Raw genomic sequence first — 27,877 nt, forward strand, 5'->3', positions numbered from 1 at the left:
ATAGTCTCACCACAATGTGAGTAAACATATAATAAAATTCACATTTGGTTTTACGTGAAAGTGTTGTAATCATTTACTAATACCATGTTAGTATTTGGGGGGGAAAGTTTTGTTAACTTTGTTATGTATTTTCAGAGCACAAAGTGAAAAAATAAAAGGAGAAAAATTTAATAAAATGAAACCATTGGATTAGATCAATTTCAAATACAAGTTATAAATAAGCACAAATGCTGTTTAGTTTTTGGTACCTAAACAAATACCAATGAGTTTAGATTTGTAACATCTTTTTGAAATCAGTGATTAACATTCCAAAAATTCAGGATAGGCCTTAGCTTTTCCACCCTGTAATCTTTACAAATTACGTTAAATATTTATTATTTAGTATTTTTCTTCAGACGTTTTTCTGTGAAAATATTGAAGTCTTGCTTTCGTTTGTTTTCCTTTTTCACATATTTTTGTGTAATAATATGGAAGACCTCTTTTGTGTTTCTAAACATTTTTAGACTAATAATTCTTCCTTCTGTAAATGTTTTAGGATATGAAAACTTATTTATGTTAGCTTTAGAGGAAAAATCCAAAGAGCAGAGAGGGTTGATCCAAAGACTGCAGCACAAAGAACTGACCTCCTCAGTCCTTAGTTTATCCTCTCTGCCCATTTGATGACATCATCAATACCAGGGATGTCCAGCAAATGCAGAAAAGAGAACTATTTATTCCCTTGCTATGAGCACTATATTTCTAAGAATACTCTTGGACTGTAGTAGCTTTTTGGGTAATTGTATCACAGTCTGAGCTATAGAACTTGCAGTGAAAAAAAATCCCTATGTCTGTGTCACGTGAACTATGATTGTCAGGTCTTTCTCCATTCAGTATTTAGAAAATTAATGTTTTAGATGTAAGTGCAGGACATTCATGTCTGTTAAGTTTTAAAAGTTAATTTAAACATATAGCTCTGACTTAATATCTAGGTTCTGTATTTCATTGTCTTTCTACTTTTACCCAGGCCTACTCCCTTTCTCAGGTTTCCGTCACTTGGATATCATCCCCTCCTCACTTCATCCAAGTCACTGATAAAATGACTGAATGGAATAGGGCAATTTCCAGGTTGCTGTTGAGCCATTGATTGTCCCTGTTTGCATATCCTTGAGCTCCAATATCCAACAGACTCCAATGATAAAAATGAATAAACAAGATATCACTTTCATATCTTGAATGAATGCCTATGTCATTTTCCAAATTAGAGTAACAGTATAGGTGGTAGTAATTCAGGGTGGATTTTGCAGCAGGTTTGGTGATATGCACTGCAGTTGGAAAATTGATATTCACACTATCTGTGATAGTACGAAAGCACTCCCAAATAGGGTAGACAATTTGGTTATTCAATGAACATCATTAATGTGGTGAGCTGGACCAGTTTGAGTTCTCTTGATTAATCCTACATGATCCAAAGTAATTATGGCAAGATACCGGTTTGGCAGTTGACAATTTAAAAATGAAAAGGAATGTCAATGCATACTTTTTTGCATATTCTTTTACAACAGTGTCCACATTCTTTTTATAACATTTTCAACTGGGTTAATTACAGGATAATAGAACAGAGAAAATTGGTCATAATTTTCATCACATGGAAGGCACAGGAGTATAGGTAAAAAAATTCTGATGAAAAATTATTTGAAATTTTGGAAAATACTAAGAAAATTTTCTCAGAGAAGAAAAATTATATATTATATATGAATATATAGAGAAATATATAAATGGGAATATATATAGTATGTTCCTTTAAAATATTGGTAGTTAAATCTGAATAGTGTCATGTCTGATATATTCTGCATCACTACCTTGAATTAGTAAACATATTTTATAAGATTATAACCAAGAGGTATGGGCCCTGTCGCTCCAATTCAATATTTCTAGAAAAAATCTTGAACCAAAAATAAACAAACATTAAAACATGGGTTCTCGGTGAAAAAAATTGAGACTTCATTCCAGGCCTACAATGATTCCTTGGCTGTGATCTCAAAATTTATGCCCAGAGTTTTGCGTTTTTAGGTTGACTTAGTGGCTGAACAGTCTAGTAGGTAAAACGTTTTACTCTAAGGCCAGACAGAACCAGCAAAGATGACAGCTATTTGATGCCACTGAAATGGCACTTACGGACTTATTCTATCCACCCTAGTCTTTAACCCCAACCCCCAATGCACATGCATTTTTTCCCCAATTTTTCCAAGCAATCCAATGTATTTACAGCGTAAAAAATTCCACCAAATCAGGTTTTGACAATTATGCTCCTATTTTTCCTTTTTTGGTGATGTGACAAGGACATTTTTTTCTCTCTCTTCTTCCCCTCTCTTCCCCCTTTCACTGACTGTCTCCCCACTTTCTCCCACCACCCCAAACAAAAGCACCCCAACATATTATTCATCTTCTCATCTCCAGCCTCTAAGACAGACCACTGCCCTCCTCCATTTTATCCGGTCAATCCCACTTTCCTTTAGCTTTTAACTTAAATCTGCCTTCATCTGGGAAATCTTACATATGCCCTCCTGGCCCTTTGCCTGCCATCCCACCCCTGGTGCAGGCAGGCGCTCTTCTTATCTGCTCCCTTCGACCTGAGAGTGCCTCCTTATGTGTCTGTATCTGCCAGCTTACTGGGTGCTCCACGAAGCCTCGGCCTATGGCTGCCTTGTGCACGGTCACATAGCCTAGCATGTAATAGGAGCTCAATAGGTAATAAGGAACGAGAGAAAGCAAGGAAAGAGGGGAGAGAGGAACAAATGCCATTTTATGGAAAAGTATTTTAAGAACTCTCTCAAATGCAACTTCAGTTGGAGCACAGCTACCTACTAGGAATCTGCCATAGAGGTGGGTGAGGAGTTAGCACTCCAGATGGGAACAGGCCCTCCTATTTAGAGGCTGAAACAGTGCACCAAATCACAGATTTATTTGTAAAATCATCCACTTTCACACATGCTGAAAGTCTGAGAGTAGATTTGGCTCCCTAGTAAGGTAGATTCATATTGATACACAACATAATTGGCTTCAGGCCCCTCTTCCCAACTACCAGGCTGGTCATTTGTACAGGCTTTGGCCCCATACCCCTTTATCACTGGCTCTTCTTTCTAAATTTGCTGAGGTACCATGGTTAAGAGAACTGGCACTTGTTTAGGAATCAAAAACCTCTGCTCAAATCTTGGCTCCAGCATGTATGAACATGTGACCTTGGACAAGTCACTTCTCTGAACTGTATTTTCCTCATCTGTATAATTGCTGGCCCATGTTCAGGTTTTTGAGATGACCAGACTCACTTGAAAACAGTTGCAAACTCTAAGCACTATCAAGGTCACAAATTGATGCAAATTGACAACAGGGTCATGGACCCCATGTTGTCCATCAAGAGAGATACTGAGTTTCCTCCATCATGAGAAATAGATCCTAGTTTAGGAGGCTTTACTTAATTCTGGAATTATAGGTGGTGGGGTATCTTTATAAAGAGATATTCATAAGCGCCCTCTCCTGTTTTGAGTACCTCTGGAAAAGGCCTCTTACTTTATTGTTTGCTACTCTAAAAATTTACCCAGATTTTTAAAATACCTTGCATCCTGAATGTTTAGATTTAGATTATATTTATATTATGGTTGAGCACCATTCTTTCCTTGCCTAGATATGTGAACGCTATTTTTGTGTGCGAGTAAGCTTAAAAATTGACTGTCTAAATATTTAACCAGAGTTATTTTAAAAGAATTTCATTATTTATCTTCTTTATGATTTATATTATCACATTCTGTGTCTGTCGTTATGGTTTCTCATAAGCAGCCCATCTGCTACGACAGCCAAATTGGAACATTCATATAAGATGAGTTCAGATATCATAAACATGACAAGAGATGGATTACATTTAGTCTTTCTCCATGTTTAACCAATTTAATTTGTTTCCTATGCAGAAGAGGCTCTAAATTTACTTAATATATGTTAGCACTTAGGAACATAGTTAGAGACAAGGCGAAGGTCTTAACCTATTCGTAAATAAATGAGAAGATTCCTGTCGGAGTGAAAGAGAGAGAGAGAATTTATGTCAAACAATCAGGAATTTAATACATAGTGGTCTTTTAGGATGTCCAGTTTGTGTACATACTCTTAAGGCGTGATTACGAATAACTTCACTTCCTATAAACAATGTGACTGGAGAAATTACTCACAGATACAACAAAAAGGGGAAGAAAGGTAAGACGTTTTAACTAAAGCCAATAAGTGAATTACTTTCCCTGAAAAGGTTAAAAATGGCAGATTTATTTTTCGTTGCCATAATATTTGTCTTTGTTGGGCCAGCTATCTGAGGTATTCTCCAGAAGATTCAGGGTTCACTGAGACATCACCACGTGACCCCAAGTTCAAAGTTACAGCACAGTCCCGAAGGATTTTTCCCTTCTGCAGTTTGGGGACTCAAGGAGCCCTAACTGAAGGTTAAGTCTGTTGGCTGAATGAAAGTATTGATAGCGCTGTAGGCAAAGCTTTCAGCGATTATACTGGATTTCCCTCTGCCCTTGGTAAATGTCAAATAGAGGACTTTTTAGCGCAAGCAAAAAAGTCATTCATTTGTCACTCTTTAGGTAAAGGACTTATGTCACATTATTAGTGAAAATGTGATTAACTGTTAAAGCAACATAGGCCTTAATGATATCTATAAAGCCATTTCTCTCAAAGTTATGGATTCATGGCTCTGCAGTACTAAATATATGTTGTTCTAGGATCATGCAAGTCATGAATACTAAAAATAAAAATAAACATATTTCTTTGATGATGATTTATTACCAAACAATTTGGAGCTAATACATTCACATTACAGGATGCAAATACAAATGTGACACAACTGAGTGGGCCTTTAAGATGAAGTGTCATTACTTTAGGAAATATGGGCAGTGCCTCAACTTCATCACAGCCTTTGCAACATAATGTTCTGAGAATCTGTGACTGATGTTTCCACTTGCAGCAGTTTGGTTCTTAAATTCCATGCTTAATAAGAGAATGGTTTCATTCAGCCTTGTTGATGACCTAAAAACCCACATGTGGGGATATTATGTGCCATTGAGAATTAGAATTTGAAGCTGGTAAATGGGATTGGGTGGCTCCTTTTGGGTAAGACTCTGAGTTCACAATGTTTGCACAAAGCAGAGCTATGCAGCGGCAGACTCAGCAACAATGGTACCGTAAACCTCTATCCATAAGAGCAGGCACCCATATTCCCTCTACAGGTGTCAGAAATACTCCTGTACTGGCGTCAGCATCTTGGTTATACATGGCGGTGATTTTTCCATATCAGGATAAAGCTGTCCAGTTACTCCCAAATTACTCAGCAAGGTAAAAAGCTATACAGAAGATGAGCATGTGTATGGCCAGTTGACTTTTTCTTCTTTAAGTCTCCACCTCTTGTCTTTCGAGGTCCACAATTTCCTATTTATCTCTTCATTTCTCTCATTCTTTCTTCTGTTTATTTTCTTCATTCCCTCTCCTTTTCTTTCTTTTATTTTTCTCTCCCCTTTCCTTTCTCCATTTCGTCCTGTTTCTTGCTTTCCACATCAGGGTGGGAAAGAAGCTGACGTTAAGTATATTGATAGTTAAATTCTTGGCACTGTCAAGAACTTGCTTAAAGGAAAGAGGTTTTCTGGTATCAAAAGAGAATCACGTTCCTTAAAACTGCATATGTGACTCTCTTCCAATTCCTATTTTGGTATTGCTAACTTTATTACTAGAATTTACATGGATCCGTTATTTTCTCAGCATTTTTCCAATGGGTACAATATGAATAATAAGAGAGTTAAAACAGTATTTGTGCAAAGGCCTTTAAAAAAATAACTTAGCAAGTGGGAAGGAGGACAAAAGGAAGCAAATGATGGAGTGAAGTACACATTCTGTGAGCACTGCAGATGGCTATACAGGTTAGACTGCCCCAGCGTGCGTCTAATTTATGGAGCTGATAACCCAAGTTAACAGAGACCCTGGCACTATTATGGAGGTAATATTTTCTCAAGGATGTACAGTCTTAAACAACTTCCTCCTGTATTAGGTTCATACATGCTTTTCTTTAACATAAAGCAGGTATGTCTGTTCTCTTGTTCCATTTCATTTTCTTGGAAAAATAAATTTATTGCAGGCCAGCTGAATGGAAATTCTGCTTACTGTTTACGACTGAAGTTGCTCTCCCCCTCTGCTGTATTACCCAGGGAATTAGTTCAATATAGAGTCTTATTCCACACCCATTTCTTTATTTTTCCTCTCTCCATCCTTCTTTTCAGGGTTCTGTTTCCAAACCTATATTGCCGCAGAGCAGCTGGTAGCATTTAGCAACCACCTGCACAAGTAGTTCTGTTTCCAGTGGAAGAAAATTTAGCTTACATAAGGCAAAAAACTGTAAGGTGTCGGCTTTTCCATTTTTATTTGTATTTGTGTACATTTTCTTACTCATTGATGAATGTTCTGCTAAGTGAAACTTAACTCCTTGGTAGAGCATGAGAAACAGTATGGTGTAGCAGTCATTTGTTTCAGTGAGGTTTGGCTAAATTGAAACTCTGTCAGTAAGGCGAGAGGTTGATCATAGCCAGGAAGAGACTGAAAATCTGTAACTTCTTGGAAGGGTGAGAAGGCACCCACTTGAATTGGAAACCTCTACCGCAATTTTCCAGGCAGTAGTCCCTGTTGAAGACTATGACAAGCATCACGAGGTGTGCTGGGTTCCCATGAAAGGCATGTACACTCAGACTTTCAGTAGCTAACAGTAAATAAATTACCTTCCTATTGCTTGGGAATAAGTTTAAATTTCTAAGTTTTTATTAAATTGTTTACATAACTATACACTGAATATTGATTGTAACTACACTAGCCGTGACTAATGTATCAAGTAGTGACTTTTCTTAAATCAAGGTAGCTATTCTGTAAATGAAACTCCAACCTAAAAGCTGGCCATCTACAAATAATATCTGATGACTAACTTATGTAAAGCCAACGGCAGCTCATAAGTCATTTTTGCTGTTTACCCCTCTCATTTAATCCTCTGTCGCCATTTTTTTTTCTAGGTAGAGGAACTGAATTGGAGGAAAGCTATGTCATTTGGTCAAGGTCACTTAGGTGTAAGTGTAAACTCATCCAGACTTCTAGCATAGTCATCTTTTAAGGAGAAAAGTTCAGTAGATAATTGTTTTATTAAGGCTTAAAAGTTTTGGGGAGCCACAGAATATAGTTATGGAGTTATTTTATCCAGAAATATGAATCATGCATAAATGCTGGATTTCTTTTTGAATCTCATTGTAAGATGGAAAGGATCCTAGAAGAAATTTAATATGATATCATGGCTTTATAGATTAACAAACCAAAATGTAAGACCAAGGTAACCCTCTAGTTAACGACAGTGCTGAAACTAGAAGCAAATTAAATTCACTCTTTCTTCTTCCTTCCTTCCTTTCTTCTTTCCTCTTTTCCTCTTCCTTTATTCATTCCTCTCTCCCTTCATTCTTCTTTTCTCCTCCTTCCTCAAATATTTGAGCCCATAATCTGAGCCAGTTACTACGCATCTAAGCTAGTTATTAGAGATAATACATAACTAAGCCACACTCCTTCCCTGACCTCAGGAGGTCTGGTCCCTCTGGAGCAATACAGCCAGCTGAGCTGGTACCATGCTGTCATAGCAAAGGTATAAGATATTAGGTATGGGCAATGGTTGGAAGGGACATGCAACCAAGTCTAGAGAGAGTCAGAGAAGGTTTCCTAGAGAGAGTATATCTAAACCAACACTCGAAGGATGATTGACTTTGTTCCAACGAAGGGGAGTCAGATAGTAGTGGAAAAGAATGTTCAGGTATCAGCCCAGGGGCAAGAGAAAGCATGGTGGAGTCCATGAACTAATAAAAGTTCCGTGTGAGTGTTGGAGGGCAGAGAGAGTAGTGAGGGGAGAGACTGAGTTGAATTCCCTTGAAAGATAAAGTGAATTCAACAGGCATTAGATGCTTGTAAGATACCATTAGGAGCTATGAAGTTTACAAGATACTGCTCTTTAATTATAATAGAATAATCTAGAGTAGTGAGTGATAGAATGATAAGTCCCCAAACAAAGGACACAGTTTATGAACTTCCCTTGGGGTTCAGAGGAGAAAGTGGTCATGGTGGACTATGGTAAACAAGGAAGGCTTTAAGAAAGATTTTGAAAGATAAGTAGCATATCTATAGATTATTATCTTCTTGCATTCCTTTTCTCCATGAACAAATAGTCTTTACCATTCTGTCTTCATTTCCATTCTGTCTTCATCTTATGGCAACCCCTATTTTGCCTGTAAAACTTGAAAAGGTCAGTAGTGGTCCCAACAGCCAAATCCATGGTGTTTGTCAGTCCTTGGTCCACTATAATATTCTTTCTCAGGACAATTCTCTCTTTCTTGGGACCTATTCCACCTCTGGCTTCTGGACCACCACTTACTTCCGGGTTCCCTTCTAATTCTGTCTCCTTCTCTGAGTTCTCCTTATCTTCTCCTTCACAGACTTCAAATGGTCCCCAGGGTCCAGACCTCAGCCCTCCTTTCTTCCTGTAGTCTTTGATTTCCCTGGATGATATTCACCTAAAGATGCCATCTACTTATCCATCAAGGGCTCCTAAACTTTTATCTTAGGCTCCACACCTACAATTTCAACCTCTTGCTGAAGACCTCTACCTGAGTGTCTTGCTCCACTTCTGATGAAGTGAAATCCATCCTCCCTCCCCTTATTCCCATTGCAGTCAGTGGTTTCATCATCTGTCTTGTTTTTCAAGCTAGAACTTGGAAGTCTGCCTTGGCTTCTTGCGTTTCATTTTCTCTTCACCCGTGTTCAGTGATTTGCTACATTTAGTATTCTACACCCCAGAGATAGTTCCTGATTCTGCCTGATCCCTCAAATCACACTGAATTCTGAGCTTCACCACCTATTGCTAAGACTGGTCTCCCTTCCATTCAAGACCATCCTTTCTAAACATCAAACATCAAAACCAAGATAGTTTTTTATTTGCTTAAGGGACTTCTATAAGATTTTGCTTGGGAACAAAAAGTGTTCTGTGGCTAAAAACTTTCAAAAATTAGGAAGCCAGACTCTGTAGCCTGATAGACACGGTCCTTGGCGATTTCGTTCCAAACGCTCTCGCCTCGCTCTGGCCCCCACCCTAATCTTCATCCACTCGGAGTTCTCCTGACAGCCCTGTGCTCCACCACCACTGCATGTCTTTGTTTATGCTGATCTTCCCCCTTGGAAGTCTCCCGTGTTTGCTCTCCATTTTCTCCACCATCTCTACGTGGCAAATTCCTGATGATTCAACTCCAATCTTGCTCTCACAGCTCTCCCTGAGAGAGGAACCCACAGAAAGGCGTTCTTCATAAATCTCTTCTACAATCCCTAACACGTCAGTTGCCTCCCCCTCCAGATTGCTTTCCCCATGGCAGAGAGTGAGCCTTGCTTCTATTTGCACCCCAGCTGATAGCCCAGCATCTGTGATACAGGAAGTGCTGCTCAGTTCGTGTGAACTCTGGCTGCTCTGCTGCTCTTGCTACAATGGCAAAGCCAGAGGACATTTGTGGGCAAAAGAGTGAAATATCAAGAATGGTATTTTAGGTATTTAAGATGATTGATCTTAAAAACAAGTGCAGAACAGGTAAAAAGGGGGAAAGTCAGAGTGATGGGGTCTCACAGAGATTCTCAGAATAATACGGTATGAGTTAGATTAAAATCTGCTATAGATTCATTGCTGAATGGATGGCATGAGAGGATAAATCTCAGAGGATAAAGGTGGAAGACCAAAGTATATCATTTTCTTTGGCAATCCCAACTACGGCAATGAGTGCTTCTGTCCATTCCCTCGCACTGTGTATTCACTCCATAGATAAACTATTTGGTTCTATCAGCCCTCTCCATGCCCATCACATCTCTGGAGTGGCAGTAGCAAACAGCAACAATGTGCCTTTGTTACTACGTGTCAAACACTGTGCTGTACACATCACTCACATTACCTCATGAGAGAGAGTGAGATAAGTACTACTGTTACCGTCACTTTATTTTTTTCTATTTTTTAAAAAAATTATTTATTTGTTTTTATTGAAGTATAGTTGATTTAGAATGTGTTCATTTCAGGTGTGCAGCAAAGTGATTCTGTTATACATACATATATTTTTTCAGATTCTTTTCCCTTATAGGTTATTACAAAATATTGAGTATATAGTTCCATGTGCTATATAGTAGGTATTTGTTGATTATCTATTTTATATATAGTAGTGTGTATATGTTAATCCCAAACTCCTAATTTATCCCTCCCCCCTGTTTTCCCCTTGGTAACCATAAGTTTGTTTTCTACGTCTGTGGGTCTGTTTCTGTTTTGTATATAAGTTCATTTGTATCATTTTTTAGATTTCACATATAAGCGATATCATATGATATTTGCCTTTCTCCGTCTGGCTTACTTCACTTAGTATGATCATCTCTAGGTCCATCCATGTTGCTGCAAATGGCATTATTTCATTCTTTTTTATGGCTGAGTAGTATTCCATTTTATATGTATACCACATCTTCTTTACCCATTCATCTGTCGATGGACACTTAGGTTACTTCTATGTCTTGGCTATTGTAAATAGTGCTGCAGTAAACATTGGGGTGCATGTATCTTTTCGAATTATGGTTTTCTCTGGTTATATGTCCAGGAATGGGATTACAGGATCACATGGTAGCTCTATTTTTAGTTTTTTAAGGAACCTCCATACTGTTCTCCATAGTGCTTGTACCAATTTATATTCCCACCAACAGTGTAGGGGGGTTCCTTTTTCTCCCCCGCTCCCCCCAGCATTTATTATTTTTAGACTTTTTGATGATGGCCATTCTGTTACCTTCACTTTAGAAATGAGGGGAGTGAGACTCAGAGACATTAATTAGCTCAAACAAAGCCTCTTAGCCGGGAAGTTGTGGACCCAGGGTAAGAACTCAAGTCTATCTGACTCCAGATCTGACCTCTATTCCACTCGCTGCTCAATCTCAACAAGCTCCGTTTAGCCAAATATTTTTTGGATCAAATATCGGAATACTCACAGGTGTTTGGGTAATATTTCCTTTATAAATGCAAATCAGGGAAGTTAGTGTTCCAGAGAAACGAGCTCTCTAGATATCTGGAGCTCACATCCTTGAGCTCCGTGGCTTCTATATTGTTACCACAAAGGATGAAAAGTTTTCTAAAATCATTAGTCCAGGAAACCAGAGAGCCAATCTTGTTGGATTCGTTTCCTAAATCAAAGTAAATTGGCAATAAATGACTCTCTTTTAAGAAAAGTGTATAAGCTTTGGCACGTGGGCTTAACCTCTGTGCCGCCCAAATTAAGGGCAATTTTCCTACACTTTCCAACATAGCTGATGTTGTTTGATAGCATCCTGGCAGATGTAGACTCACAGCTTGCTTCACTGCTTTAAACAAGTTGAATCTCTTAAACTTTTCAAAGTGTGGTCCATGGACCCCATGCATCAGAAATAAGGATACTGTTTTAAAATGCAGATTTCTGGACTCAAACTCAGGTCTACTGATTTAGAACCTTTGGGGGTGAGGCCCAAGAATCTGCTTATCTTTTTGAAATAACAGTCACAGGGAACAGGAGTGTTGATGGTCCTTCAAATCAAGTGAGACTAAAAGTGCTAAGCATGGTTGTTAAAGTACGCAGACATTTAATAATAGCTGTTAGCCTTGGCAGCTCTATTTTATATTACACTCTGCCAAATGCCTTTCAGCTAGTGACCTTCTGTGGTAATTAATCGCAAGCATATCAGCTCTGTAAATGTTTAGACTCAGTTCAAGCAGCTCTAGCACCTGCCTAAGTGATCCCTCTTCCTACCCTTCTTTATGTTGTTGTTTAGTTTTGATCTTCATTTCTCATCTCCAAATACATATAAGTCATTTTCTAAGAGGCTCCTCTGAGCAGGAGCTCTACATTTATCTCATTTAATTCTTATAAGATCCTGCTGAGGAGACATTATCAGTCCCATTGCACAGATGGGAAAGCTGAGACTTTGCTCAAGGTCACATAAACAGGGAGTTGGGACTAAAGTTTAAACCCAGATCACCTGACTCCAAAATCATGTGACTCCATAAACCTTTCCCCAGTATTCCGGGTTGCTTCATCTCAGTTGGCTTCTTTCCTGGTAGGTGCAGATGCAGCTTCAGTAAAAGCATCCTGTCCAGGACCTCTGGGTACCACTGTCATCAAGACTGTTTCTGTGACACATATGTCTGTGGTACTTTTCAGATCCTCACCTTACAAAGTTATATCCTAGGGAAGAGCAAGTAAATGGTATCACTTAAGCTTGGAGGCATAATTAAAATCTGGAATTATTTTTAGTAGAAGTTTTGTGTGTATATTTCTTTTTCCCAGTTTCACTAACCTAATGTGTGTGTAGTTAAGAGATGACCTTTTCCCCTGACACCACTGCTGAGTTTTTAGTCAGCACTGACTAATGGGATCTTCCGCCAAGATAGAAATGCTCTATATCTGCATCATTCAGTACTTTTGGCACTGGCCACATGTAGCTATTGAACTATATGGCTAGAGTGACTGAGGAACTGGGTTTAACATTTTTAATTTAATTAATTTATGTTTAAATTTAAATAGCCACCTGTGGCTAGCAGCCACTGTATTGGATAGCATAGGCCTAGGTAGGTCTACAGGAAGACGATGATGTCCAGTTGCTAAGGATTCAGATCTAAAGCCAAACCGGCTCATTAGCCTGTGTGACTTTGTGCAAGTTATTTGATATCTCTGTTTTTCATTGCTTTGAATATAAAATGACAATAATCATAGTATGTACCTCACAGGTTAGTTGTGAGGATTACATGAGCAGTTTTATGTAAAGATAAGTACAATGCCCAGCACATAGTAAAGGCTCGTCAATCTCAGCAGCTGTTATTTTACTATTACTATTATTAACTCAACTTCCTAAATAATTTCAAGTTGCTTGCCTTTTTTGTGATGTGAAATCTACTTAGAAGTGCTGACAACATGGGAACGGCTTCATAAATATGCATTGAATCACATTTTTTTAAAATTTTATTTTTCTTTTATTTTTTAAATTAATTAATTAATTTATTTATGGCTGTGTTGGGTCTTCGTTTCTGTGCGAGGGCTTTCTCTAGTTGCGGCGAGCGGGGGCCACTCTTCATCGCGGTGTGCGGGCCTCCCACTATCGCGGCCTCTCTTGTTGCGGAGCACAGGCTCCGGACGCGCAGGCTCAGTAATTGTGGCTCACGGGCCTTGTTGCTCCGCGGCATGTGGGATCTTCCCAGACCAGGGCTCGAACCCGTGTCCCCTGCATTGGCAGGCAGATTCTCAACCACTGCGCCACCAGGGAAGCCCTGAATCACATTTTTGAAATCTCTCAGATTTAGGACTTTTGACGCAGAGAATCTCAGAAAACGCCTTCCCTTCTTCAGATATGCAGTTAAAAAGTGCAAGTCTGTTTGTTGGTCAAGGCGGATGAGAAGAAAAAGAAGTGAAGAGACTCTAATTCTTACTAAGAAAAAATAAAATTCACTCATCTCTTGTCCCATGCGACTCAAATACCCATGATCTTAAAAAGTTCAGGTTTGGCATGTGTGAGAATGTGATCAAGGGAAAGTCTATTTTAATAGGACACGTGATAAGTAGCAGGAAACCATTTCTCATCAGGCATATTATAGATTGATCTTCGTGATTTTTATTAGCCAGTCAGTATACAAGGACCTTGTGCATCAAAATAACCGTACGCACCTAAAGACACTTGTGCACCACATATAGTGTGTGTGTGTATATATCTGTTTGTGTGTCTGTGTACAAATATTAATATTGACATTAAAATTAGATAGTAAAACCTTTTGATTTAGTGCCAACTAAGTCTGGCCACAATAAATTGAACCTTAGCGCTACCTTGGCATGCCTTCACTCTATAAGACCTTGTAAATGGCGAAACAAATATTTTCTAAATGGAAATTCTATTAGACCTGAGGTTTAGAGTACTGTTGATAGGAAAGAGAGGTAAATAATTGCCTTTTTCTTTTGTGACCATATTGTAAATGCCAGACAATGGAAAAAGTAGTAAAATTAAAAAGGAATTCCTAAAGTAAAACAACACACTGGCTCGTAAAGTGTCTTTCTTCTTCATCTGCGATCGACGTTGACTACATTCCCAACAACTCAGTTTCATAGGGAACCACTCAGGCTGCTGAGCTCAGGCTGGGCTGCAGGCCTAGGGCAGAGGTGGCATTGGCGGGGGCGGGGAGGTGCTTGGGAGTCACCATGCTGCCAGTGAGAGCTCATGCCTGCTTGGCTGACAGCTTCAAAAGAGAGACCAACCACAGCACTGAAGGAAATAGAATATGTCCTCTTAACAAGTTGAATTTGAAGAACTTTTTCAGGAAACGGGAGCTGAGCTCCTTCTGAAGGGTTTTGCTGATCACGGTTGCCAGCCTACACCTTTAATAGCTGGTAAAAGGTGCCCAGCATAGATATTTTTCAGTTTCCTATGAAGCAATTCTCTCCCTTTAAAACCTTTCAGTGGCATGCTATAGTGATGGCCCTATTGGTACAGCCTGATTTAACTGTTGACTTTGTGTCGATTTTATTATTCAAGTAGGCCCCGCCTATTGTTTCAGAGGTCAACGAGCTTTTTCATTGCATTTCATCTGAACTGTAGCCTCTGGTCAACCACACTCTTTCTTCTTAGGCAAACATTCTGCAGCAGCTGGGTTGGAAACTATCATTCCACACATCACAGCAAATCTCAGACAACTTGAGTTTAATTATTCCCTGTTGACTGGCTTTGCCATTACTAAAATCTCTTTTAACACACTGACATTGAGAGTGGAAGTGTAGGGTTTCTGAGCTCTCAGCACAATAGCTTTTGCATTAATATCTCATGGTTTATTTCATATAGCAAAGGCCTGTTTACGGTGTCTAAAATTTGTTTAAACATAAATGGCAGAGAAAGGCAGGGCTGACACAATGTAGCTATCTATAGTGAAGAGAAAGTCTGTGAATTGGCTTAGATACTTTTTAAAACGTACATTCCTTTTATAAAAAATTTTTTTTTTGCCTTTCGAGTGCATGTCAAAGAGATTTTAATCACCCTTTTGTTTTTGTTCATTTTTAAGAAACATTTACTTTTTATTACTCTGCTAAATAAATAATGTAGGTATAGTCTATCCCGAACTGAACTTTTCATGGTTTAACACACTGTGATTTCGTGATTAATAGTGCCTAATCTGAATGCCCCATGAAAACTTTGTGCAGTCAGAGGTGTTCAGTGTTACTAAAGGTTAGCAACCTCACAAAAGGGACAGTTTAGTGATAGTTTCTAAGGAGCTTTATGGTCTCAAGAGTTATAAGAAAAACAATAAAACTTTGGCATTGGATAGCTAGCATAACATATCCTAGGATTTATTACTACGTAGAAATTAAGTAATACAGAGAGAAAGAACTGAACAATTTATGTTTTAAAAATTCATTTTGAAATATTAAACATGGGAGAACCTAGCACGTGGGCACTATTGTTCCAAAGATAGTGTGTGTTTAGTGAACTTGATCTTAGCTGCCAAACACTCCCTGATTCCACTAAATACATGGCCAGAACCTTCTGCTTCTTTCCTGGCCATACACTCTTTCCCCCACCCGAGCTCCACGCTTCTAGCTTCTGCTTGTAGAACCCACTGAAATGTGGTAGGATTGATTCTGAGGAACCAAGATCCTTCTTGATGGTGACATCTTAACTCTGCTCTATTTGCGGGTTAGGGCACATCATCAATTTCACAAATAATATTAAATCTGATTATGTCTCTCTTCTGTCAAAACCCTCCTCTATTGCATTCATAATAAAGTTCAAAATTCATATCATCACTTATGAGACCCTCCATCATTTGGCTCCATCATTTGACTCTCCATCAAACTCCTCAGCTTATCACCTCTCTCCAGTCTTCAGCCACTGTTCCTCTCTCAGTTCCTTTAACGGCCCACAGTCTCTTAAACATTTTGCACATATATTCGTTCATTCATCCATTCATTCATTTCTTCAATATTTATAGAGCACTGACTGTGCCAGGCACCATGCTGATTTTTAAGGGCCATGTCAAAGGGTAAATAGACATGGTGTGTACCCTCTTGAAGTTTACGAACTAGTCAGGAAGCCAAAAACAGAATAAATAACTACAAGAGCTGTCCTCTCAGACAGTTTTTCTTTTGCACATGGCTATCTCATTCTTATATTTCATGTCTCATTTAAACATCCTTTCCTAGGGAAGGCTTCCCTGATCCTTCCTCTAGGTTAGAGCCTACTGATATATGCTAAAGAAATAAAACAGAATCAAATTAATAGAAACTAGATTTGCAGGCTTTATAAAAGCCCAATTTGACTCTGTGGTTCTGGGCTCCCCTTTAGTCTTCACTGGTCATCTTTATTCACTTGGTGGTGTTTAGCTCCTGTGGTGTAAGGGTGTGCCTAGATGTTTGGGTGAGGGGCTGGCATACAAGATAGAGAGGAATGTCTGAAAAAGCTAGAGGGAATCATTTGTTGAGTACCTGTCCATCACAAATATTTTACCCCTATTAAAGTAGAACTGACCCTTAAACAACATGGGTTTGAACTGCATGGGTCCACTTATATGTGGATATTTTTCAATAAATATGTACTTTAGTATTACATGATCCAGATCCGCAGATGGTTGAATTGCAGATGTGCAACAGCAGATAGGGAGGGCTGACTACGAAATGATATGCGGATTTTTGACTGGGCAGAGGGTGGGTCCCCCTAACACCCCCATGTTGTTCAAGGGTCAACTATATTTGATCCTTATGCAAACATTGTGAAATGAGTATAGGAAAAGGGAAGAACATAGAACTACAGCCTCAAACTCTAGAGACAGACCATTTAAATGTGCCACTGGGACCTCTCTGTTTCCTCAACTATAAACTGGAAATAATAATATCTGTTTCTTAGGATCGTTGGGAGAATTTTAATTATATAAGATAATATTCACAAAGCCATCAGAATACGCCTGGCCCATTTTAAGTTCTGGCTCTTATTGTTATTCCCATGTTATAGATGAGGAGAAAGGGTTGGAAGCGTCGGGTAACTTTTGGAGATCATAAAGCTAGAAATAGAAGGCAACAGAGGCAGGGTTGAGACACAAGTCTGCCCAGTTTCAGACTCTAGTATTTACTCTCTACACCGGAGCAGATAAACATCCACCCAGTGAATGAAGTTCACAGAAAGGCAATCAGTAGTTACCAGAAGAGAAAGACTCTGCTTTTAAAAGCCTGAGTTTTAAGAAGTTGTCTTCATGTCTGGTTTCTGTGAATAAAATTGTGCTTGATTTCCTAAGTAATGGGCAGCAGTGGTCATGTGAGTAATACGCCAGATGGTTGCTTAAATCCCTGGGAAGCAGCATATTCTTCTGTTTAATTTAAAAATACTATGTGTCAGGTTGAGAAGGGAAGATAAGAAAGGAATGACCTTGTCTGTGTGCTGATAAATTGCTTTCTCCAAATATACCTTCAGGTGGACAGCACTCTACAGAATCTCAGATCTGGTGCCTTTCCTTAGAAGGTACAAGGAGTCATGGTTTAAAAAAAAAAAAATCTCTGCATTAACCTGATATGGATAAAATGTCTTTTAAAAATTGTCCATAATTGATGTGACTGATAATTTAGGTGTAAAATTATTGAGTGTAGATTTTTCTTTATATAAAGATGTTTTTACACAAGATTTTTTTTTTGCATATGTCCTTTACAGTTATTATTTTTTTCTACCTATTTTTTGTAGCAGTCCAGAGTATTAAAAAGAAAACCTCTATAATTTTGATGCCATGCGTCCATTCTTGTCCCTTGCATTAGTAACGTATAACAGTGCTGGAAGAAAATGATTACTGGTAGGACCATTACTAATTTGTTCAAAATTTAGTCCCATTTTAATTGAACAACTAATATGAGCCAAGGACAAAGGTATCAGACATTTTCTCTGGTCTTGGAAATCTTAGAGTTTACTGGTAAATATACATAAATAGATATTAAGAAAATAGATTTACGGCTGTGAGGCTGTGGAAACACAGCAAAATGCCCACCGTTGGGATTTTGGGAATTTGTCACACATTTCTGGAGATGAAGTCTTTAAAATGATGAACATGAGTTAGGCAGGTAAATAGAGGGTAGAAAGGGTGTGCTGAGAAAGTGGAACCTGCCCAGGCAAAGGCCCAGAACCCGAATGTGAGCACTTAAAGACTGGTTTGTACTTATAGACTGCAAAGCATGAGGTAGGGAGTAAGAGGACGTGAGTTTGACACAATTGGTGGGGGCCACATGGAGTATTCTGTGTGTCATGTTAAGTTCCTTGGTCTTCAGACAGTCATGTATGACAGTCACTGAAGGATTTTAACCATTGAATTAACATGGTTTGATTTGAACACAAGCTAAATCACTGGCTGCATTTGGCAGAATGGGTCTACCATAAGCAAGCCTGGATGAGAGGAGTTGAGTGTGATAATTAAAATAGAGAGAGAAGACAAGCAATGGTGAGAAGCACCTGATATGAGAAATATTTAAGAAATACAATTGATGAGGCTTGGGGACTGACTGGGTTGGGGATGTGAGAGAAGTCTAAGATAGTGCAGGTCAGAGAAAGAAAGTGAACACAGAATGTCTTCAGAGTTGGCCACGCTGAATTTAAGACGCCTCCAGGACAACTGGATATACCAGTCTGGAGTTCTGAGTGGAGCTTGTGGTTAGAGCCATCAGGGAGTTACCAGCCTAGGGAGGGAGGGAGGATTAAAGCTTTGAGAACGGTTGGAAGAGTACCTAGGGGGCATATTAAAGGGTTAATGGGCTGAAGACAAAACCCTGGGAGAAACCCAGCATTTACTCAGCAGGGGGAGAAAACGACCCTGGTGGAGGATCCTGAGAAAAAATCCAGAGTAGAAGGTGAGCCCGGAGAGAGTGAGTCATGAATGCCAAAGAAGTAGACCATTTCAAGGAGGAAGCAGCTATTAGTGTCAAATGTTTTCTCTCACTTTCACCTATATTTTACGTTTGTTCCTATGCTAAATTTTTTATTGCATTTGCTAATGATGAAAATAGGTATGGTACAAATAGGGCCAAAGTGTAAAAATATGTCCTCTCCTTAGGATAAGCTAGGGAAAGACAACATTTTCATATAAATAAAACAATTATAGTAACAATCCTTTAATTGATAATTATATAGAGTTTATAAAGTGCCCTGATATCCAATGCCATTTTATTTTCACATGAGTCTAATAAGACAAGCATTGAGACCTCAGATTTCTCCCTTTTTTCCAATCATAGAAACTGATGCACTGTGAAGTTAAGGGATTTGTCACAGCTAGCTGCACGTGAGTTGTAGAGCTTGGACAATACAGTGTAATGTCTTCAGCCTCCTGACCCACTAGGTCTTCATGAAAGCATGGTAGGAATCCAAACATGACAAAATAGTCTATATTCCTTTAGCCCATGGACACAAAATATTCATATCCATTCTTCAGGTTTATTACTTTCCTCCTAATCATGAGCATTCAAAATCTTCAATTTCATAAAATTGCAATCATTAAAATATCAATTACCTTTCTTACATAATCTCTTTTCTGTTCTATTTTCCACATCCTTAGAAAAAAATTTGCAGTCACAATTTGTTTCTTTTGAGATTAAGTTTATTTGGGGAATAATGTCTAGATGCTTAGGCCTTTAATTATATTATCTACAAGGTTATCTGCAGATAACAGATAGTGAATAAAGTAAAAACCCATAATATGGTGGAAAGAAAGAAAATAAATTGATATTTGTCAGCATTTTGTAGAATATTGGGAAACATTATACTGAATAAAATAGATAGTAGTCTGTATAAGACAACTCAAAAAATTAAATCCATGTCTTTGGAGGTGGCATGATTACATTACTTGGTACAAGGTATCTGTCATCTTAGTTCTTAAACATGAGTAGCATTTCTGAGTTAGGTAAAATCATGGACAGATATTAAAAAAAATTTTTTTTTTGCATATATTCCTCTTAGTAAAAATTTATAACATCCTGGACAAAAGGAGAGTTCCTCTGGTTTCTCATTCCTCAATTCTTTCTTTGTCAGTGTTGCCTGTTAGATTTCATATGAGTTTCCTGTCTTACATTGCACTCTGGATGGAGCCCATTGAATGTTGGTTTAATTTCCTATTGCTCACTCTGAAGTGACCTGGTGTTCCTTTAGCATTAATGTTTTTTCTCTTGGGAACTTTCTATTTTGCTGGAATCAGTTTTCTGGCTTCCCTTGAGAAAACTAAGAGCCAATAGTTCTTCCTTGCCCCACCCCTTCATCTATATCTGAATAGTTTTCTCTAGTACTTCTTCCAGGCAAGTTTCCCTGTTTCTCTTAATGGACTTTTCCATCTTACAATAGTTGAGGAATAACTTCTTATCCTTGTTATTATGTATTTTCATTTCCTTCCTCTGCCCCAGAGTAACATGAAGTGCTTGACAAATGAGTATCAAATTATTTATTCACTTATTAAACAATCACTTATTTCATTTATAATTATTTTTATTTTCTTTTGAATCAATTTTCTAAATACATTTTTAAGATTATTTTTACACTTCTCTTTTTAAAGGACTAAAATGGCCATGCTATAAATGTTAAAGAGCTTAATAACTGTGTTCTAACATAGTATTTCAAACTTTTATTCCCTCAGAAATGTATTGGGTACCTACTATGTACAAACCACAGAACTAGGCATTAAAAGAGATATAAAAATTACAAGAGCCATGTCTCCAAGAAGAATAAAGTCTAACTGGGAATTCAGGGTGAATGAAAATCTAACAATCTACCTTGAATTATTATTGATTATTAATAGATTTCTTCATGAAAACCAAAGTAATTTATTCTTATAACATAGAAAACTACAATAACATTTTACTTGCAATATTTTCTTCCTCCAGGTCTTCACTATTGCTTCTCCTTTGCTAGATAAATAAATAAATAAAGGATTTTCTGGTAGAAAATTGGCATCTTTAAAATTAAATTATGCATGTCTATACTTAGAGAAGAGATACATTCTTAAAATAATGCAAGGAATTTGTAAGCATACAGTGATATAAAAATAAAAAGAAATTCTAGGAGCACATTTTGAAAATTTCCTATTAATTTAACAACATGGAAAGCAGAATATCCAGTTTGGAGTTTTATTGTATGCATATGGAAGACTGGTCTATAATTTACGAATGAAAAACATTGCCCACTGGATTTAGAATTTGTAGTCTCAGAATGGAAAATCAAAAAACCTACAGTGTTGGCCATTTCTTGGTGGAAAAGAACATTATGGGCAGAATCTCAAAAGCTCCAATAAGTTTTTTTAAAATAGGTTAATATAGTTTGATTTTCCTATTAAACTGCCGAGTTCAACAGTGCATCCTTCTTCAATAATAGGAGAGGGAAAAGACTCCCCAACTGCTACTTTTATTTGAGGGGACACTGAGTTCTCCCAATCCTAGGTAAAGTCTTGGGGGAATTCCCTTTGGAGCTTTGTGCAATGTTTCCAGAATTAGAGAGGCTGGCTTATAATATAATGCAGAGTAGAGAAATCACCACAGCATTAGCCACTTGGTGCAGAATGGAAAAAAAAAAAAATTGGCCAAGTTCACATTTTTGGTACTCACAAAAGTGTGTATACCTTTGAATTGTGTCTTCATTTGGCTTGGACTAATTAAGTGCCATGGAAACACTATAATCTGAGAGTTACTTCTGAGAGAACAGGGAGGCTTGGTGTGGACTTTTAAGGTCTGAGTTGGAACAGACAATCTTAATGATTAATTTTAATGATATCGCTAAATCAACAGAGGTTAAAATAGAATGATTTGATCAAAAGAGGGTTTGCAGCATTAGGCATGTATATGAAATAGCTTTTGTGACAGTCTAGGGATTTGATTTCCAGTACGAACTACATAAATGGCTAAATATAATTTTCCTAAAATATTACTTCATTGGGCCAGTAGTAAGATATCATCTTGGCTTTTGTATTTTGGCTGGCTGACATTTTCTTCTTTCCCATGAAAAAAATAAATAAAAGTAGAACTGCCCTCATAGAGAATTGAACAGAACAGAGTATCATGCTGCCCCTCTCTGTTTATTAAGATAAACTTCTGATAAGACGGTTAAGCAGGAAGTTGGAATAGTACAGGGAAACCAAAGGCTACTTCTTGCTCTCACTGTCTGGGACATATTATTTTAGAGTTTGGACTTCTTCTATGTTGAAGGTTTCTTTTTCTCTTTTTTTTTAAAGTACAAGATGTACCAAGGTTTGAATGATACTTTAGGTTTCTTTTCAGTGGGTATTGAATAAGTGTGAAAAATGTCAATATTTTTATTTGTATTAACACTCTGAGGTCAGAGCAAACATTTAGTAATGTGAGCGAAAATATGCCACTTGGGTTCTGGAATGTTTTCAAAGGACATAGCAGAACACCCTTGGAAGTATAATTACCATCATTTCCATGGATAAATAATTTTTATAACATATTGATTATTTCTGTCCACATTATGAGATTAATTAACTTATTTTTGATAACTCCAGACGTTGGGTTTCTTATCGTAGTTCCTTCTACTTAGTATTTCTGAATTAGGGAAAGATTTCACTTATGACCCAGATAAGATATTAAGTATTATATTTCTGCTAGAGATCATGTGTAATTTTTTTCCTACATTAAATAGTAAAACAGAAAACAAATTCCCCTTGATAGTTATTGGTCTCAGCTAAAGCACATTGTTAAATTTAATTGAGTCTATGCTTATGGAGTGAACTTAAGCTAGATAAAGGGGAAATATTACCTATAACCTTTTAAAGAGTAGAAACCAAAACCTGAGCATGCATAATTTTCACTGTTATTCCTCACATGGCAATTTTTCTATTAGTAATATGTCTAAATTTAATGTGGATAAATTTTATCTCTAATCTGTTCTGAATCATAAATACTTTGCTTTTACTATCTCCTTTGAATTTTTATATATGTTAAAGAAGGTAACTCTTTGTATGGAAATTTGAATTTTTTCCTAGTATTCCAACTCTTCTATGTGACTTGCCACTTATCTGGTTTTAGTCAGAAGAGCCTCCTCAGTGAAAACCATGTACTAGTTCATTATTTTTAGCTCAGTCTGACTATAAGGTTTAAGCACCAAGGATCTCACAAAGCGGACTAATAAAGTCTCCAAGACAGTTTTGATATGGAGGAAGAAAAAAAAAAAGATGAGACGTAGGGTCAGCACAGAACCTTTAAGTCAATATAGAAATGAATTTAGAACCTTTTTGGTTTGCCCATAAGTAATTACAATGCAATTCATGTTAACAAATCTGACCTAGCAGGATTTTAATCTAGAAACTGGCAACATTTACCAATTTCACAGCTACAATTCTTTAACCTAATATATCTCAGTCAAACCAAAATAAAACAGTACCATGATTTAATAAAGAACAAAGTAGCTTAATTTGAAGCAGCATGAAAGAAAAAAAAACAGATAGTACTCTAAGATGGGAAATTAGCAGCATTAGTTCTGGAATCTGAGGCATTTTCAACAACAACTCATTATGAAAAGTCTAAAACTGATTTTTAAAATTCTTCTAAAAGTGATCAAATTATTTAACCACAGAATTGCAATTGTTTTGAAAATAACTTTTTTCCCTACCAATGTTTTCACATGAGAAGCTGCTATTCTCTTTCATTTCTCAGCAATTTTTAAAATTTCATTTATTTCACTTATTTCATTTTACGGAGAATATTTGAAAGACATATTCTCTTAGGGGATCAGAGGCAGTAGCTCGGGGGATAATAACACTGTTGACTGAAGTATGAACCTGGAAGGACAAGTACTCAAAAGCCATTTAAATGTGTGCATTCTGGTGTGTTTTTATGTTAAAAACAACTTTGAAGCTGTGGGGTATGTGTGTTTGTGTGTGTGTTACACACAGAATCAATTTTCCTATATGAGGGTTACATGTCTATTCATAGATGTATAGGTCATTATATGTATTAAGTGAATTTTCAATTATCCAAGAACAAGTTAACTTTTTTGGGAGTAGAGTTTGGAGTGTACAGATCAACCATGGTGAAAAGCAATCATAGAGGATTTGTGAAAGCAATTTAAATGACTGTGGATCATCTACCTATTAAGAATTGTTTATTATTTTGAACTTCACAGTAGGTAATAAATACCACAGCATCTTTTCTTTTACCATGTGGAACTTTTGAGTTTCCCGGCCAATCAGATGTGTCATTTAACGGATTCATGTTGTCTTCCCCCACTCTCTGCCCAACTTTAGAACTTTGCAGTGGCCCTTAGTAAAGGCTAGAAGGTCCCATAGCTTGCAATAGGATGGGAGGAGGTAGTTGAGGAGGGAAGGCACAGGGAATGAAAGATACATTTCCATTCAATTCAACCCCTAAATTCGAGACAAATAGATACGGGAAAAAGTGACATTTTCTAGGAAACAGAAATAAATAACATTATAAAAATAGACAATGACATTTTTGCTAGTTCTTGCCAAGCAGTTTACATAATTTATGTATATTTATGAGCATAGTTTATTTACATGGTTTGTATATTTAGTGTAGGCAAACGTTTGAACTATTGTTTTTACTCTTTTGGTTGTAAAACAGTAAACCTGCTGTTAAATGTAAGATGCACTTTAACTCAGTACATTTGCATTAAATAACTATTCTACAATTTGGGGGCTTTTTTTTTTTTTTTTTACAATGATTACTTTTGTTGTCACATGGAATTGACATGTGTGATTGCCATTCACACTGTCTTCATTAACTTACTTATTACAGTCACATAAATAAGTACTGACGCATAGATACACTTATGTACATCTACGCGTACTTATGTGCTTATATAAGTACTTATGTACTTACCTGGGAAGGGGTTTGAAGATAATTGTGAAATAATTAGTTCTGAGAAAAACTCCATTTGGGCATATGTTTGGAGTGATGTTGAGAGAGTGATAAAAAATTAAGGCAGTTCCGCTAATGTGTACTGTAATGTTCATTAGCACTTTTGAGAAAGCTACAAGGGGTCCTGAAAATAAATGGAATCCCCCCTCCCTATCACACAGTTATTATTATTATTCCAATATACACTCACCTGCTGTTTTCTACAGCTGCCACACAATACATTTTAAAAATTAGCATTTTTGTGAAGGAAAATTTTATGTTTTGTTCAAGGGAAAGTTCTTTCAGCAATCACTGCTGCAAGCATGACCTATAAGAAAGCCGTAATAATAATGGAAAGCTATTTAGATGAACAGGCAGTAATAACAAGAAGAAAAAGAGGAACCTCTCGGTGCAGGGAGGGAGATGGGACCCTTCAATGAGAGTGGAATTCATGCTACACGTCGTATGGCCCAGCTGTTTGGGAACATTAAAAATCCCTTCACTTAAGCTGTTGAAAGCTGCAAAAAAGACCAAATGTTTTCCATCTCAAAACACATTTTACTTAGCTGTGTTTTGAAAGCTGTTATCTAAACATTAAAAAAAAAAAAAAAAACCCAGCATATTTTAACATGATTTCTTCCTTGGGTGCAAATCAGCAGTTATAATTTAATTTAGGAAAGAGTGAAAAAGGTAGAAGGGAAAGGCACATTTGTTCTCCTACCTTCTTGTTTATCTTTCCTTAAAGTACTCGAAGGACATAAAACTGGGAAATAAAAAAGTCACTAGCATACAGTTTTGTTAACTTATCTTGTGAACATTAAACATTATGCCTCAAATTTCTTATGGTACATAAAGTGTTTCGCCTTGCGAGATTGTGTATACAGCACTTCAAAAAAGCCAGGAGGACAGCTCACTAAATGTAATGGATGTGTAACAGCAGATCTTTAGATCTCTTGTATTTAGCATGACAACTCTGGGTTCTTTAGGTGCTTTAAACATGATATCTAAAACCATGTATTTTTTTTCCCTAGTGATGAAAAACATAGACTAATTACAAACTTCTCTTACACTATAGATGGCTTGAATGTCTGGTGCAATTGCAACATTTTGATTATACTCTATCTCCTATGGTTGCTGAAATTAATCAGTTTCACAACTTCATTTTCTTAATACATTTTCATGTTAATTCTCACTAGAATGAATACCCGCTGAGCATAGTCACAGTGGAAATATGTTGTCTGATGATACAATGAACAATTTATTTCTATTAACAGTTTTAAGATATGAAGACTTAGAAGCTTTCCTATTACATGCATCCTGATGTGTCTTCACCAAAATCTTCAAGAACTCTCATTAAGCAGTTTCAAAAGATATCTTGAAACAGAGGAACTGATTCCCACTTTAAGACTTACTTTTATAAACCTATTTATTTCCTATCAAAACTTATGTTGGCTGTTATGTTGACAAAACTTTTGTCAGGAAACTTTACTAGGAACGTGGCTTAGACAAGGAATATGACACGGGGTCGGTGCCTTGCACCCAGGATGCAGACCACAAGTGGTTTTTGATGATAAAAGCACAAGGAAGTTTCAAACAGTGTAAATAATCAGATAAGGAAGCAGATAGCAAGGGCAGGCATGCTAGATTTAAGAGGAAACCACTAAAAACCCCAAATGACCTTCTTTGGGCTATGAGACATAATTATGGTTTAATGACATAATGTTAAAAATCAAATTTCATTGTTTTTATTAGCATCCCTATTATGACATATTTATAGTTGTGGACAGAAAAATAAGAAATCGTTTTATCTTCTTTTATTTTTACCTTTATGTTTTTACACAAATCTAAGTGAAGAATGTAAGATGAGGATGAAAGATACATTTTCTAGGGCCACTTTTTGAGAACCTTAGTAGATGAGAATTTTACTTCTAAGTGCCCCTCTTCTTTACTTCGAGTACTGAATTCCTTTTTCATGTGTATTTTCCTAACAGACGACAATGAAAATACATTAATCAATGACAGGGTAATTGAAAAAATGTATGATGCCACAAACCAAGCATCGGTTACATTTATTCTTACTCTTATTATGATTTAGGTTTGGGAAAATCAAGTTCCTTCTCTGGCCTCTGTTTTCACATCCACAAAATGACTGTGTTATTACAAATATGCAGTATAGGTGCACTTGTGTCCCAGGAGTCTATATTGGTCTTGAAAATATCCCTAGTGAATACTTCCTTTATGTATCTGATATTTATTATTAAACTGAGGTTAGTCTTCCTTAGGGTCCCTGTCAGTCAGTGGTTGGCTCAGAGTGACACTCATTGCCAACTCCCAATATCAGAAAGATGACATCTTTGGCAAGTTAGCAGGGCAATCTTTTAGGTCTTTATGTCTGAGGTATTGTAGCTTTGGGTAAAGATCACAGCAAAATATACAGTCAGATTAATTAGAATTTGAATCCCATCTTTAATACTTGCCAGCTGTGTGACTTTGGGCAAGGTATTTACTCCATCTTACTGACTTCGTAAATTTTGTCATCTGCAAAACAAGAATAATAATCACTTATGGTGGTTAGTGAGTTGTTAAAGGAAATGATGCATAATAAGCCCCTGACATAGAGTAGACACTTATATTTTACCATCTTGCCATCATCTCTTGTTTCTATTACTTCAGTAGCTTGCTAATTGGTCACCAGTATCCACTTGCTCCACCCCAATACATTTGCCACATTGTGGCCATTATGGTTTTTAAAGATGAGAATTTGGCAAAGACCATGTCTGGTTTCTTTTCAGAATGAATGAATATATGAGTGAAATTACCAAGGCTGACTAATGTTAGAAATAAACTATTTAAATACACAGTTTTTTAAAAAAGCTAATGGATATATTTTGCCTACATTTCCA

General features: G+C 37.1%; 1 protein-coding gene and 1 long non-coding RNA gene across 10 annotated transcripts in view; one reads left to right on the forward strand and one right to left on the reverse strand.

The window, feature by feature from the left end:
- MECOM (MDS1 and EVI1 complex locus) overlaps nt 1–27,877 on the forward strand; it is a 286,040-nt gene that overhangs the window by 179,120 nt on the left and 79,043 nt on the right. The gene's annotated exons all lie outside the window — the stretch shown is intronic.
- Nucleotides 1,853–27,877, reverse strand: part of LOC309629797 — a 41,438-nt gene continuing 15,413 nt past the window's right edge. Inside the window, exon 3 of the long non-coding RNA XR_014245219.1 lies at nt 1,853–27,512. This is a non-coding gene — a long non-coding RNA (uncharacterized lncRNA). The remainder of the gene's footprint in view (nt 27,513–27,877) is intronic.

The sequence above is a fragment of the Balaenoptera borealis genome (genome assembly GCF_965194805.1).
Source record: "Balaenoptera borealis genome assembly, chromosome: 5".
In the NCBI taxonomy this organism is placed as follows: Eukaryota; Metazoa; Chordata; class Mammalia; order Artiodactyla; family Balaenopteridae; genus Balaenoptera; species Balaenoptera borealis.